The 17,144-nt window shown below is 35.9% G+C and overlaps 1 pseudogene; it reads right to left on the bottom strand.

Annotated features, from left to right (window-relative positions):
- Positions 1–7,980: 7,980 nt before the first annotated feature.
- On the bottom strand, positions 7,981–12,390 carry LOC121227210 (two-component response regulator-like APRR5; annotated as a pseudogene).
- Positions 12,391–17,144: the final 4,754 nt, after the last annotated feature.

The following is a 17,144-nucleotide window of genomic DNA, read 5'->3' as shown; positions in this document are numbered from 1 at the left end:
TGCCTTTCCTCTAAATCCAGTTACTACTGTCCCTGAGATTGTGAAAACTACTCGTTTTCTTACACCAACCTCCATAATGGAATGCATGTTTGCTTCAAGCTCTAGAGTTAGCCCATTGAAATTTTTTTTTTCTTAGGCCCCCCCCTTTCTCCCAACCCACATGCCATCTGTTTGTAGTAAACTTGCCATCTCAAAAAGAACAAAATGTTAGAGACAAATATTGCGCGAAATCTTGATAATATGAATAAATCCAACTACACATCACCCTAGCACTCAGAGAAACCACCAGTTCTAATAGCAATTTCGAAGAGGTTTCTGATGATAAAGAGATTATAATCATCTAAAGGGTATGACGGTAGGACATATAGTCTTCCTGGTTATCCTAAAAGTGTATATGGATGTCCTAAATGCTTGGCTACTTTTTTATTCACCCAAATCGTTTGCAGCTCATATCCAAACTCACTACAGCATGAAAGCAAGAAGAGGGAGAAGAAGGATACTCTAGGTCAAGAGGAGACCTTCGCCTTTTTTGGTCCAGCCATGGACTTACCGCTATCCTGGTCTTCCAAGGAACACCAGGATATTCTACAAGAAGAAAGAATGAACTTGCTACCAAAGTTGAGCATATCGACATGGTTCGTATGGGACTGGCTTGAACTCCTTTGAAGCTACCATGAAAGCCCCATTCTGTGTTATGATCAGAGAAGAACAAAGTAGTTCGACCAACACAAATGATGGATTAAGAGACATCTTAAGGAGTGTTAGTAAACACCTATTTTATCTTATAGAAATAGCTTGCAATATTTGAAATAAGAATATTTGTACCGAAATGTTTTTGCAGAGGTATCTGCACCAACAATTAAGAAATTATTATTTGTTTATTAGACACCGTTTTATATATTTGCAAAATTATAATATTATGAAGGATGACATATCAGGGTTTAAACTGGGTTTTGAGGTTTCAATAAAAAACCTCAACTAGATGAATAATTGGATGACAATATTTATTTAGATAAATATTTAATTAAATAAATTTAAATAGATAATTAATTATAATAATGGTACTTAAATTACGCAACCTTTTCCCTATATGTACCAAAAGTTTTTTTTGTGTGTGTAAAAGTAGGTACCTTAAATTTTATTCAATTTTTAATTATGTTAGTTAAAAAAATTGTTGCACAATGATATATTGACACATGGTCTATTTAAATGTTACCCGAATTGTTATATAAAATTTGGAGAAGAATTAATTTTATTTTATTTAAAAAATTTACTGTAATTAATAATTGATTAATACCAAAAATTACTCTTTGGTAATTTAGACAATTAAAAATAGGGAAAAATATTTACTTTCATCTTTGTTTTCAGAAATTTCAACCATATTCGTCTTTAGATTGAAAAACCAATCTTAGATTCCTTTTTTCTTTTGTCTTTCAAAGATTCGAAAAAAGAAACAATTTGGAAGAAACCCCTTTTTTAGAAAATCATTTCCATTATTGTAGTTACAGGTCAAAATGAAAAATAGGCAACCAACAAACAAAACAACATATTTGGTTTTAGTGAAACGATGCGCAGAAGACTTAGTGAAGTGGAGCGTTTCATCCAGCTAATCCGTATCATTAATTTTCAATTTTTATTTTTAATTTTCTGTTATTTTTTCTTTATATAATGGCCTATAATTGTTGAGGGGGTTGTGAATTAGTTAAACACAGAGTTGCTGAAGGAAGCCGGTTTTTTTCACGTGGCCCTTTTAGGCCAAGGTGTAAGTTGGACCCGAAACTCATAAGCGCGTTGTGGAGAGGTGGAGACCAAAGACATACACAATCTCTCTTCCATATGGTGTGTGTACTATCACTCAATAAGACGTGTAGTTACAGTTAGGGTTACCCATGGATAGGTCAGTAGTTACTGGGTCTATTCAGTCTATTGATTGGGAACTGTATGTTACGATCTTTTTGGTGTGGTTCTAGAGACAATTTACGGAAGTCGGATCGAAATGGCCTGGTTACGAAATAATTTTGTAGAGCTGGTGGAGGATTCTACTGAAGAGAGAATAGAATGATACGTTTGGGCGTACATCCTTCAAATTGTCGGGGGTATTCTAATGTCAGATAAGTCACGAAACCTTACACATCTAAGGTGGCTACTGAAACTAGTCAATTTTAAAGGAGCTGGCGAACTCAGTTGGGGGTTCGCTGTGTTTGCAATATTGTACCAAGAGATGTTTTGGGCGCTGAAACCAGAAAAAATCAAAATTTGTGGTTGCCTTTTACTACTACAATCATGAGCTCAGTACTGCTTTCTATTTTTAGATCATCGAGTGGACTACGCGTATACATTCTCACTCGTAACAAGGTAAATTCAGTAGATATTACCGTTATTAAATTGATTTAAAATAAAATTATTATGCTAATAAGTTATTTAAATAGGTGGAACTATGCCCCGAGTCACGTAGGATTACCTACCGAGCTTGAAGATATACGACTTCTATTAGACCAATGATCGGAAGTGGATGTATGTATTTATTTATTTTTGAACTATATAATGTATTCGATTTTGTATTTAGTATTTAGTAGTATATATATAACTAATGTTTTAATCACATTCATATAGTTTTAATATACACCATACGAGGACCCTAAAATTTGGGCAGTAACTCCTAATGAATTCTTTGTAAATCCCAACGCCTAGCACGTTAAGGTCTCATTGGTAGTATACGCTATCGTTGAGAAGCACAAGGCAGATAGAGTGTTGCAACAGTTTGGATTCTGACAATCGATTCCTGTCGCACCTCAAGAACTTGATGATCTGCATCTTATTGACTTACGACGACCGGATACAAATTGGTCGATATTCCACTCGTAATACATCAACATATGGAATAATCAGTATGATTTTTTACCTACTGGAGACGCAATTCTCGTTTCAGAGTTAGCATGCAATCTGAATTACATGCCATGGTTTATGATCCACGGCAAGTCATATTTGTTAGGGGAAGAGGTGAGGTATCGGCGTCTCCATACGAGTAGGCCACGATGGCTCCTTTTAAATTCAATGGGTGACGAGGCGAGCCCATCATCAGTATCTACACAAGAACCGGTCCCAACGACCTCATCACCAATGCCCTCACCACACCCTTTTTAGTGCGTACCGTCTTATTTTGGTCATTATCCTCACCCTTTTATTTTTACACAAGCACAAAATGTTGCACCACATTTTTCTGCTCCTAGTCTTATATCAGGTTAGACTGTTTGTCATCCATCCTCGGTGTAGTACACGCCCCGGCCATCTCATTTCCTGATGACAGCGACGCCTACGACAATGTATATGTCATCTCTGCATGAGGCACTGACAAAGAATGCAGTCGTTATCTCATCGGCTTATGGGACTCACCATAGTTACGCTCATTAACTGTGGGTGACGTAAACATGTCTGAGATCTTTGTTCTATCAAGATGGGTCATCTTCCCTACACTTATTTATAGACCGGAAGGATCTATATCGACGAAGGTAAACCCCGACAACCATAACTCCGCCCGGAAGCTAAACCTAGAAGGAATCTAACACATAACCGTCAACCACACCGATGTGGCATAAATTCTGACCAACATATACACTGATGAATTGTATATTGTTCATTTGAGAATATGGAAGTTCTTTTGAATCTTTTTTGTACACGGTCTAATTCTTGTACCATTAAACCCTGATCAAAATGGAAATTTACTTTGATTATTTTCCAATAACAGAGCAATAAGATTTGATTTGAAAAGAAATATCAAATATTTTTGTTGAAAATTAATATGAAGAAATATCAAATTTAGTTTGGATTAACAATGGCTAACAATTCTCATGAAGACATATATTATAATGTTTAATTTCGATGTAGACATGACGGTGTTATATGGCTCAGGTTCCTACGCCACCCACATAACCTCTATTGGTTTGAATGCTCTTGAATATCTATGTGTTGAGTTAAGCACGATCGACCTTTTGGTTGGCAACGTAATTCTCTATCGGGTAACAACTTAAATGGAGCAAGCGATACAGGCGACCACTTACGTCCATTTGGGACTAGTGGGAATACGTGTCTCCACTCGTTGTACAAGTTTTCTAATTTGTACATTTCATAGACAAAGCTCATGGATCTAAACAGAGGTTCATACAACCTGTAATTGCATGAGCGGATGGAAAATAAAATGCATAAAATATCTCACAATCGCAAGTCTTATTTCTTAGGTGTACTCGGTACACTCCCCCAGAAATACCTTGGTTTGGTTTGTCGAACTCCATCACCCGAAACCATAGGTTGTTGTGCGAATGACAAACTACATACAAGAAGTTAGCTCGTGCCTTACCATTATTAATTTGTTCCAATACTGTCGGGCACCATACATGACCTCCTTACAATTGCCCAACAAAACTCTTCGCTCGCTTTGGGAACGTTTCCACCAAACGAAAGTATGTCTCTTTCACAACCGAGGTTATTGAAAAATGACGAGTTCCTTTTAAAACGAAATTGATGCATTCTGTCAGGTTTTAGGTCATATGGCCATATCGTATCCCTCCGTCGTATGCTTGTGTCCAAAAAATATAAAAATACAAACGGAATATTACAAACCAAATAATATTGGTGGCGATTAAATACCCATATTAGTCACTTGTCGTCGCTCAGTGGTAGACCGACATTACTGATAATAGTTGGACGCAACGTGCTTTAGATAGTACCGATGGTGTGTGCGATCCCAGAGGCTTCTATGTTGTTCAATTGTAGATATTATTCTAGTTCTCCGATCTGAGATAACGCATGTATCAATTTGGGGGCAGACGTTCCTCCTTAACTTAGACAGAAAGAAATCCTAGTCGCTTGCTTTCCCTCCGGTGTTATTGCAAACACAATTGAAAGGATCCTTTGATTACCATCCTATGCCACAGCCAACAACAGCCGATGGGTATATCTATCATACATAAAGGTATCGTCTATTTGTATCAATGGCTTGCAGTACTGGAATGCATCCCGACATTGCTTAAAGGTCCAAAATAAATGCTTGAACACTCGGCACCCACGAAGCAAGCGATCGTTGTAGTACGCAAGACATGTTTCAAGATTTGTTATGTAACCTAGTACGTACCTCTCCAGCACTTGACACCACTGCCATACCTCATTGTATGACGCGTCCCTCCTACTGTGCATATTTTTCAACACATTCTGTTTAATTATCCACGCCTTGTGGTATGAATGTGAGTAATTGAATTGGCTACGAATATTGGCAATTAAAACCAACATAGTAGTCTTCGGATCTGTTTTCACCATCGGTAGTATTAGACACGCGATCATATCTGAATCCAGCTTCGGATGATCCTTTGAAACACTTGCAACCTACGAGAACATTAAATTAATTGGAAATAACCTTAGACCTTAAATAAAACCTTAATAACCTATTGATAATGTATCAGAGACAACACATGTATATGAACTGATGAACTTTTTTATCGTCCATAACCCCATCTTCTTTTTAAAAAAATCCATGACTTTCCATGAGCAACTACGATCTTGCATTGTACACTTCCCATCTAACTTCTCATATTTAGATTTAATCACATGGAAGTTAACCCTATTCTTGATGTTGTATCGCTTCAATCCTGCAAGAAAACCATTTTTACTGGAAAACTCCCTACCCACTTCCGAATCACCCGAATCCGACGATACACTTCTATGGCCAGGCCTTATGTGCTGTAGTTCTACAAACTCCAACGCATCCTTTGTTGAAAAATCGACATTATGCATGTAGGTTGGCGATGAGTATGCTATGAATCATGGATCTTCTTCTTCATTTTCATCCCATTCATCGTCATCAGGTTCAGTTGGAATAGGCTCCGATTCAAAAATAATGCAACTTCTGAACTGTCGACACCAGACTCCCGAAGTGGATCCTCATGGGATTCATTTCCATCTTCGTTCTCCGACCCATCAACATCTGCCATGTTGGAGGTCATCTCGCCAGTGGACGTCGTAGGGAGTACATCATCTCTTCTTGTGTATGTTTCGAAAAGTACAAAATCACATATCGATTGCCAACCACTGGAAGATGATGCTATTCCCCATTAAGTATTCCCAGCGTTGAACATTGACCTACCGAGGTGCATGTCTCATCCACTAACTGAGTGTCGTGCAGGGGTTGTGTATTCTGATCTGCCGCCAAAACCCAATGGTTTGGTGTTCTGCCTTCCATGATTGAAATCTAAGGTTAAAACGGATGAGTGTCTTCCTATTGATGATTCTGGGATATCATAATGACAACTTTCTAACAAAGTGGTTATACTATCGACAATTTCAACGGTTATTGTCTCTCGAACAAAAAGAGATGTTGAAGACGCGAGTCCTTCATTTGGTCTTGAAAAATTCACATATAACTCAAGAAATGGTGATCCACTTTCGAGGTACATCTGCACCATTGCCTCCAAGCCCTGAGCACCTTTGATATCAAATGAGTCATATCTCACGAGATCGACCGAAACACAAAATCGATACTTAATAGATGAAACTCTCATTGCCATAGATCCGAAGATTTTTAGCCTAATTCTTTCACGAAATTTTGTTGATTCTATGTTCTGGTTAAAAGCAAGTTACGCTGTGTTCTCCAATAAAAAAATCACATTGTTCTCGGTGTCACGGACCTCATCGTCATAATAAATAATAGCACTAATTCGTCCACTCATTTTCAACCAATTTATCTATAGAGAAAAATTCAAAACACGAAAAATCAACACGAAAAATTAAAATATTATGCAATAAATATAATGCTTCATATAAATATTAACACAAAAAATCAACTTATACCTTCAACCCCAACTTCTATTCTTTTGAACTTCTTTAATTTCCATTACTCCAACTTATGCCACCAGAGGCTGAAATATGGGTCATTTATAGTTAAGGGATAGCATCTCACTCCTTTCTGTAAAATGTCTTGGATAGTGGGGATTGAAATTTGTAGAGGAAAAACACTATAAGCAGGACGCACTATCAGAAACAGTGCTGAAAAGGGCGTCCAACTAGAAGTGTTTTCAGTACTTTTGCTAACAATGCATCCTGCTTGGAGCGTTTTTCCTCTACAAACCTCAACCCCCTACTATTCGGGGCATTTTTTACAAACCTAATCCCGAGATAGTTTTTTAGAACCAACTCCTCAAATTTATTTTCTTAGAAACAACAGTACTAAAAATGGTGTCCAACTGGAAGCGTTTTTAGTACTTTTGCTGACTGTGCATCCTACTTAGAGCGTTTTTTCTCTACAAAACTCAACTCATTTCATCAAAATTATTACTTCAGAATTTATTTTTTAGAACCCCTAAAAATTAAATAAAACCTTAAACCTAAACACTTAAAATTTTAAAACCCTAAACTCTAATTCCGTAAACCCTACACCTTGACCTTAAACCTAGGCACTTAGAAACTAAAAAATCCTTAACTCTAATTGGCACAGGGAAAACACGGACAAAAACGCACCTCTATGGAAGCGCTTTACTAAAGCGCAGTGATGTGAGCACGTTTTATTGGTCATCAAAGGAAAAAGCGTTAAGCTGGACACGGTTCGCATTTCCCTTAAAAACGATTCCAGCTCAACACATTTTAGGGAAATAGGCCCTTTCCAATAATTTTTTTAACAAAACAACCCATTTCTATAATTTTTTTAAAAAATGAGCCTTTTCTGGTCATTTAGTCGGCTATGTGAGTAATTAAAAATTACCAATTAAAATTAGCTTATTAGTTATACTAAAACATGGATATTAAAATAATACTACCACCAAACATAAGGGTAAATAGGAAAATATTATGATATTTTGGAAAATGGAGATTTGAGATAACCTTGTCTACTAGTTTTTCCAGCTGATTACACTATATTTACATGTACACCAAGTATATATGTTGGCACTTTCAACAAGCATAAGACAGTTGAATGAACAAATAAACAATAAAGAATGATTCAGGCAACCCCAGAGAAAAACAGGGATGAAAACTCTATCGACTATAAAAGATCAAAACATTATTTTACATTAAGTACATAGCAACCTGTGTGTAATTAACCACTAATATGATAAAAAGTATGGATATGTGCTATACTATCTATAAAATTCTGCCACGCCTTTGTTTCTTCACCTTCACAAAACCAAACTTGAGTCTATGGTCTCCCTGGTTTACAAAGTTGTAACTAGGCCTATCCATCGGATGAATTCCCATAATGATGCTCAGTTTCTATATGCATAGGATCAGCCTGCACTTGACGGACAAACTGACCTTTTACTCGTGGGCGCTGCTCTGCAAGTTTCTTTCTGCTCTCATACCGGACCTGCCCAAAAGAATCAAGTGTGAAACTTTAGCTGCTCAATCTATGTCAATGTCATCCGTACATGATTCTACATTTTGCATTTGGAAACTAGCACCGGAAAATTACTTAATACTTCCATGTAACATGAGTATCTTAGTCTTTGCTTGTATGCAATAAAGTAGTGAACAGGAAAGATGTAAACACATAATGATGGCAACTGATTATAAATCCTTTTACCTTTTTCTCAAAGCATCTATCCTTACGCTTCAAACGGAACTTCATTAAAGCTGCTTCTCTTTGGATAGAACGGCATGGTTTTCCACTAGGGCTGGGAAAGCTGTCATCATTCTTGCTCTCCGTAGAAGCCCGGGTGACTGCAGCCTGATCAACATTGCCATTACTTGCACCAGTGCTTCCATATGCAACACCATTAAGTTGGCTTAAGGAGCCATTACAGAAACTGCTGCTTGCACTCTGATCAGTGGTGGGAGAAATATGTCCTCTATCCTCGATTGAATCCAACTTTTGGTCCAGTTTGTGCAAGAGCTGGCTGGTTGACTGGTTTGTATTGGAGGCAAGTCGGTCATACAACTGTCCAGAGGAGTTAGCTTCAAAACTGGAATGACGAAACAGATTCAAATGAAAGGCAGGTTCCTGTTGGTTGGCTGTGCTTGGACTTGGCGCCATGGATGAACTTGACCGTGCACAAAACATTGGAGGAATTATAGTATTATATCCATTGCACGGATTATTCAATCTTATACCCTTCACTGGTACTGGGACAGGAAATAGTCTATGTTGTGTGCATGGTGTTGCTACTTCAGTTTGCTTCAATTCAACAGTAGCTCCAATAGTCAAAGGATTCGTGTTTCTTTGAGAAGTTAGTGTAGGACTAGGAGTATCTGAATTATTTTCCGACATAACATTGGTCAACATCTTCTCAGAATTAGTCCCAGAGTCTTTCTTTTGATCACTGAAACTCATCAATGTTGAATGCAGGGGCTGTGATACTCTGCTAGTATACCTGCATTAAAGATCATTGGTATGATCAACAATGAAAGGGCAATTATTGAATAAAACACTAAAGAAAAACCTGATTCAATCCATTGTTTCTAAAACAATTCAAAAATAAAAAATTTTGGGTGCAACATTCTGAAGATTATAATAACAAATCAAACAGAAACCAACCTTGTAAAGGCTGATGAACTAGGATGCCAGAGGGTAGGCCTTTCTTGAGTAACATGATTCTCAAATACATTAGGATTACTTCTTCTCAAGGAAAGATCTAAGAATAGAGAAGAATCAAACTTTTTTGCGCTATTTATTGAAGACGAAGTGCAATTTTTATTAAATGTTCCCATGAAGTCAATAGCTTCTCTTGGTGAATCAACAAGCGCATCACCAGCCTCAACCAAGACCCTAGTATCCCTTCTTTGATTTTCCAGTTCAACACCTTTGTATAAAGTTGTGTAGGCATCCTTGCATGAGTCAACAACTGTTCACAAATTTGACCGAGACATTGAGAGAATGTTAGATGCTGTCCAATTGAACAGAAAAGATGATCTGAAAACTCAAAATTTCGAGTCCTACCCTCAGTTTCCATCTCATGCATGAGCAGGTTCTGATTGAAACTGCCATGAGCTTCATGCTTCTGTGATTCAATTGGCGGAGAATTTACCTTTATCAAGTGTGAAAATTCCTGCATATTTTCCTTTTGGGCACTCTCAGCTTCCATTTCCGGCTTGGTACAAGAGCTCTGCAAGAGACAGCAAATATGCAATCTATATGAAACTTCATGTATGCAACTTGAACAGAAAGAAAACTCCTTTTGATATATGGCAAGTGAATGCAATTATAAATCACAAAGCAGAGCTCATATGACAGATGAAGAGTACCGACCTGAGCATCACTCCCTTTCTCAGTTTGTTCCTTATTTTTTCGGACACCATCCAAGCAACCAATGGAATGATTACTTGCAGCATTATTTTCAGAGGTAGTTTCTACCTTTTTCTGTCCAATGCTCTCATCCTGGGGGAGTTCCCACCAACAATTGACTGATTTTAACGACATACAAAAATCAGGATCCAAACCAAGGCTATAAAATAGAGAGGGAAATAAAGTGTAAGAAGTAAGCATACTGATTTTCTTCTCCATACATGCTGCCATAAATTTCTCAGCTCATTTCTCCTTATTGGCTTAACAAGATAGTCAGCAGCCCCTCTTAACATGCATTTGTATACTGTGCTAACTGAATCTTGTGAGGACATCACTGCACAATCATGCCCAAACAAAAAGATTGTTCATTTAAATTGTATTTTTGTAGATACATGGTAGAAAATCATAGCAACTGTACAAATGTTTAGAAAATATTAAAGAATCTTTCATATCATACTTATAACGGGGATGCTTTTACAAATATCATGCTCCATAATTAGTGTAAGAAGAGCAAATCCTGATATAGATGGCAAATCCACTTCTGTCAAAATGAGATCTACATTATGTGGTCTTCCTTTCAGCATCTCCCATGCCTTCAAGCCATCAGGAACAGCAGCAACTGCTCAAAAAGAAAACCCATTTTCAGTCACAAATGTACAAGTTAATATTGCAAACAGTTTCTTATTTTAAGCAAGAATCAACAAGCAAATTTCCAGCCCCCCAGAAAATGTAAAAATAATAAATTGAACCACAATCCGTAACCATGTCTTATAGCCATATTGTTAAAAAGTATGGAATCTTGAGCGTAAAGTAGATATCCTCAAATGGGCTCGATTCAATCTTAATACAAAACTGGCCGGGTGGACTCCTTAGCAGGTGTGCTGAAAGCCTTGAAATAACCCAAAAGGATAAAACTAAAGCAAATTGATTCCTGAATTAGTAATAAATGGCAGCCGCTCTATTAAGCATCCAATCTAAAGCCAAATGGGTTGTAGGTAAAGAATCTAAACTTGAATATAAGATCAAAAGCAATACAAGGATTCAATTGGTGTGGGATAATACCACTTTAAGACACTCAATGTAGGAAGTTCCACGAGCCTTCAAGCCCCCTGCTTACTCACTCTGAATATCCGAATTGCCTCTTGGCATGTCTAAATATTTCCAAAAATATGATAGTTTTAGGTATCTAGATCAACCTGGTAGAGTTTGATGAATCAAAGCATCATGTAAGAACCCTATAGCACTGTTGTGACTTGCCTCCTTTTATTCTTTAGCCATAAATATATTTATCCAAGTTTGAAAAGCAAGAAATGGATTTGAGCAGGTGGATTCTACCTCCATAGGAAATTGTACTAACAATTAACCAAGTCTTAGTGCTAAGAAAACATTTAATGAGGAGAAGGTAAGCTGAAAAAGTTATCCGGACATTGAAAACAGACATAGAGAAACCAGTTGTAATTAGGGAATTAAAAGAAAGGGAAAAGGAAGCGAACCTCTATAACTACATTTTCTGAGAAGAGCAGATATAATCTGCCTGGTGGAATCATCAGCTTCGACCAACAAAACCCTCAAAGCCGGCATGGGTAAAAACCTTTCCCAATTCACCACTGCTCCAGAAGCAGAACACCCAGGCTTCTTCTTCTTCTTCTTCTTCTTCTTCTTCCTCCTCCTCCTCCTCATGTTCCCTTCAACCTCCCCATTTTCCTGCTCCTCTGTTTCACTATCAATTTTCACTTCCTCGACTTCCTCGCTAGTCACCACTACTTCACCCATGCTTTTCCTTTCTTTTTTGCCACAAACCTAGTATTATTATTTTTAAGCTCTGAACTTAGAGAGCAAAAGAAATCGAAAATCTAAATCATCTTATTATGCTAAAAATCTGTGTTGGACTGCTGCTACCTATAGAAAAAAATCTAAAACTAGTCTCTTTAATCGGACGGCAATTAAAAAGGATTTGAATTGCGAACCGGGGTGAAAAATATCTCACCTTACAATCAAAGAAAATATCTACAAGCATGTTTTGTATGGCCTACGGTAGCCAGGTCAGCTAGCTAATCTGTAAGTCATTGGATTTTGGGGCTGTCGTTTAATTTTATGCCCAAAAAAAAATTTTATTTAAAGGTCAACACTGAACCACAGGGCAAGGCCATCGGTTTCTGCCTTTCTTTTAAGATTTAGGATATTTTGTGTGTGGGGCCCACTGTCTAAAAATCTATTCGCTGCAAGCGAAAGATATTTGTAATGAGTTCATTAAGTTAAGACAGTGGATTTTTTTCTAGGACAGGAACCCGAAACGTGGGGGCATTCCAACTGAACCTCTTTTTTTTTAGTCCATAACCTGTTTTTATTATTTCTCCACGCTCTTTCTTTAGTGATGTGTATGGTACACGCTTTTCTATTGAATTCGAGTGGGCAATTGGCTGTCCTTTTCATCCGCCTCCTACCCAATGTCCTGCTTGTTTGTCCACGTGGCATGTTTGAGAAACCGTTTGGTTTCAAATTCTATGTTTGCGAGTGTGGTGCTAGTTTGAGGGAATAATATCACGTTTATTCTACATTCTTTTCATCTTGGTGTCAATTTTTTTGAGGTTTAACATATATATTTTATTCTCGATTGGTATTTTCTAGGTGTGGGAGAAATTTCAGGAAATAAGAGAAGATTTTCACCATTGAATGTGATGAGGCATATTCCACACCTAATTTCTTTTAAAGCCAATAAGTTATCTTCTGTCGTGTTGTCAATGGGATTTTTATATTTTCTTTTTTAACTATTATTGTGAATTCAAATAATATAATTTTCCTATTTTCCAATATTCTGTTGGCTGGAATGGTTAACTTATAATCAAGGAAAGAAACCATAATGGCTCTAGAAGCATAATTCCTAACCTAAACATATTGAAAAGGCCGTTATATCACCCCCATCAAAATCAAGCCATTCAAGAGAAAAGCACGTGATCTTAAAGCAAACAAAGCTACAAAGAAAAAAATAAAACAACAATTAGATCTCAAACACCATGGACACAGCCACATTTTTTAGCGTAAGCCACTAAATTAAGACATTAAGATTTGGTGAGTTAATTCTATTGGCAATGGTTAGGATCTTCTCAACAATACCCATGTAGTCTTGTGAACCAAACCTAGTCACCAGTGACTCAAGAGAATAAACCACTATTGGTTCAAGAAATCAAAGTTGAGCCAACAAGAGCTTGGGAAAAAAGGCTCAATCGTCGCATAGGTGAAGCCATGTAAGAATCGTAAACTAAAAGAAAAAACAAGTTTTATTTTAGTTTGCTGGAGAGGCCAAGGGAGGACAAACCAACTTCCACAAATTTTATTTTGCCCGAAAAAGAAAAAAAAACAAAAATAAAGGGCAAAAGTGCCAACAACCTCTTGGTCCGATGGTAAGAGATTTATACTGTAGACATGGGAGTTTGGATTCAATCTCAAGCAATCCAATCCCCCTCTCCTAATCATAAAAAAAATAATAATAAAGGGCAAAGGTGGTGGAAAATGGAGGACAAAGGAGGAGAGGTAAAAAAAGCCTAGGGGGATAAGGGAAAGCGAAGATGGAGATGAGGTTGTTGATATGCATGAAATTATGTGAAATTATGAAAAATGAATCAATGGAGATTTTTTATGAAAAGAAATCAATATGAGAGATGAAACTCAATGAAAAGAACTGTGGATGTGAAATGTGGCAAAAGGATTAAATTATAAATTTTGAAAAGTTAAAGGACTAAAATCAAAATTTGAACTAAAAAGAGAAAATATGAATTATTATTGTTTATTTGGAATGAGAATAAAATGGAATGTGTATTATTTTGATGATAAGCATTTTAGAACCAAATAGGTAAAGATTTGGAAGTACAGGAATTAAATTGCAATTTTTTCATTTTACTTAGAAAAGGTTGTTGGTGTAATTTTCACCACCCATGCACTCATATTAAGGAATAAATGTGATTTATGAAGTTTGCACTACTAAGCTATCTCTTGGTTGGGTTTGAAGAAATGGAAGGAAAATTGTGTAGTTTAGGGTTTATAAATAAATACACATATTTATATGAAGTTATTATAGTGCAAACTTCATATTTCACATTTATATGAAGTTACTATATGGAGTTATTTTTATGAGATAGCTTCCACAACTTGTATATTGATATTTTGTTTATTTTTAGGTGTTGAGAAAAGAATGGAAATGGTAGTATAAGAGCTCCCAAGCTTGTATAAGTTAAAATCCAAGTATTTTAGAAGTTGAAATTGAGTTTTAAACCATCCAAGAGGTAAATACCCTTGGACTTTCATACTTTTCCTTAGATAAGATTAAGTATGAGTTAGAACTTTTAATATCAAAATACTTTCATACTTTAATTAATTAATGAAAGCTTAGAAATTATGGTTTGTTTTGAACTATATTTAGATTAAGTTAAGATTTTGTTAGAAGCATTGTGGGAGTTATTAATACAAGCTTGAATTTAAGTTATATTATATGGTTAATTATACATCATTAGGGACCAAATTGTAAAGAATAGAAGTTGTTGGAAGAAAATGTTATAAATTGGTAGTTTTAGGTCTCTAGTGAATAAATTCAAAGACGAATTTTGATTCGATAAGGAAAATTGAAAGATACAAGCATTTTGATATGTGACGTAATTGAATATATGTGAAATCATGATAATGAAATGAAAGAAATAGGAAAAATGATATGTAATGAATACATGATGTGTGTACTGATACAAGTTGATATTATAAATGCCCCACTAAACGGTCTCGGATAGAGTTCTGATATAGTTGCCATGCCATATGTTTCATTATGAGGAGATATTTAACATCAGTAGCATATTACTTTGGTTATAAATCGATGAATATGTTAAGAAAGTATTACTTCGATTATGTACCGATGATCAAGGGTGAATATATATACTTTAGTGTCGGTCGTGTATTACTCCAATTATAAACCGATAAGTTCTAGGTGCATATTACTTCGATATTTATTGATGAGCATAGAGTGCATATTAGGTGTGATAGTGGATTAATCTGTGTATCCAGTCTTGAGTTCGTGTCCCGTTAATAGGGGTTAGAAAATAAGTACTATATGATTAACTATGAAAGTTGATATGTGATGAGTAGCTTGTACTTAAATTGATCAATTGAATACAAATGCAAATGTGATGAAGGATAGCATGCGAAAGATCATGTGAATTGTGTATTATTAGTGCCGAGGGATGACAATGTTATGAAATGAATTGATGTATTCAATTGGTAAAATGATACGTGAATGTTAATATAAAAATGTCATGTGTGTTATAGAAATGAAATTGAGATAACAATGGTATGATGAATTGCATCTAATTCTGATATTTGACATGGTAATATAAGCCTTGGAGGCACATTGTTATGTTCACATACGAAACTTAAACCGAATATAGATTCCATAAGAAAGCATTAAGTAATGAACTTGAGACAAGATACTTTATATACATTTGTTTATATATGAATTCATAACTAGTTTACATGCTTAATTTGATTATGCATTGTTTTCAAATTATGTTATTACCGCTAAGCTTCTTTTACTTAGTGTGCAGATTTGTTTATTTTCTTGTGCAGATGACGATTAGGTCTCGTCGACTTGAGAAGATAGGCAACATCTAGGACTCATTTCTCAACTTAGCAATGTTTGTATAGTCTTTTGAATGCTATGTTTTTAGTTGGTATGTTCCTAGTGTCAAAGTTAGCTTAGGAGTCTCTTTTGATGATTTGGTGCCTACAAGGCTAGAGAATTCTAATCTAAGTATGTTTATATACGTGTAATGGTGTGATTATGTGAATATGTTAGTATGGAAGATCTTTCTATGATGTTTATGTTATGTATTACGTTTTGCTTGTGATGCGGAACCCCCGGATCTAGGCACAAGAGAAACACAAATTAGGAATAAAAACGAGAATAAATAAAATTAGTTAAATAATAATAATAAAGGATAGATTTGCCCTATGGAACCCTTGGTTAACTTGTACCCAAAAACGCCAATGATTGAGCGGCTCCCTACAAAACCCCTAGAAGAAGAACCTCTAGAAACACCGATGAACGGGAAAGAAATTTGAATAATTGTAACTCCGAAATACCCTCGAAAGTAACAGACTCCAAACTAATAGCAAGAGAAGAATCACTCTACTCTCAAAAATTTGCCTCACACAAATTTGGAAGAAAACAAATACTCATTTTTTATATATTTTCTCAATGTGTAGAAAACAAGCCTATTTATAGGCAAATTACAACAGTAATTGAATCCTAATAAAAACTCTTTAAAGAGTAATTGAATCCTAATAAAACTCTTTAAAATTATTTAAGAAAATAAATAAATAATAACCTAACCAATAAAATTACTTAACTCATAAATGATGTGTCCCAACCAATGAGAATTAAGTAAATAATAATAATAAGATACATAAAAGATTAATCCACCAATTTATGGGCTTTCACTATTCCAAGATTGGTCCAGTGAATTGCATTCCCGTATTTGTCAATGTCACGAACATGATGAATTAAATTTGTAGTAACAATGTCTTGGACAAAAGCTTTCATCTTTGATTTTAATTGTCGTGCCTTGCTTCGAGTGATTGGACCACTAGGAAAAACAACCCCTTGAGTGTCACCTCCTTGGCTCGTATCATTCTCCCCCTCTTCAAGAAGATTCGTCTTCGAATCTGAACCTACATCAAATTCAAAAGGAGAAAGATTAGAAACATTGAAAATAGCACTAACACTATACTCACCAGGAAGATCAATGCGATAAGCATTGTCATTTATTTTCTCGAGTACTTGGAATGGTCAATCTCCTCGTGCATCAAGTTTATTCTTTCTCTTAGAAGGAAATCGTCCTTTCCTCAT

This window comes from Gossypium hirsutum, unplaced genomic scaffold, assembly GCF_007990345.1.
Source record: "Gossypium hirsutum isolate 1008001.06 unplaced genomic scaffold, Gossypium_hirsutum_v2.1 scaffold_804, whole genome shotgun sequence".
Taxonomy (NCBI): domain Eukaryota; kingdom Viridiplantae; phylum Streptophyta; class Magnoliopsida; order Malvales; family Malvaceae; genus Gossypium; species Gossypium hirsutum.
Note: the sequence above shows the minus strand (reverse complement) of the source record. Positions and strands in the feature narration are given on the sequence as shown.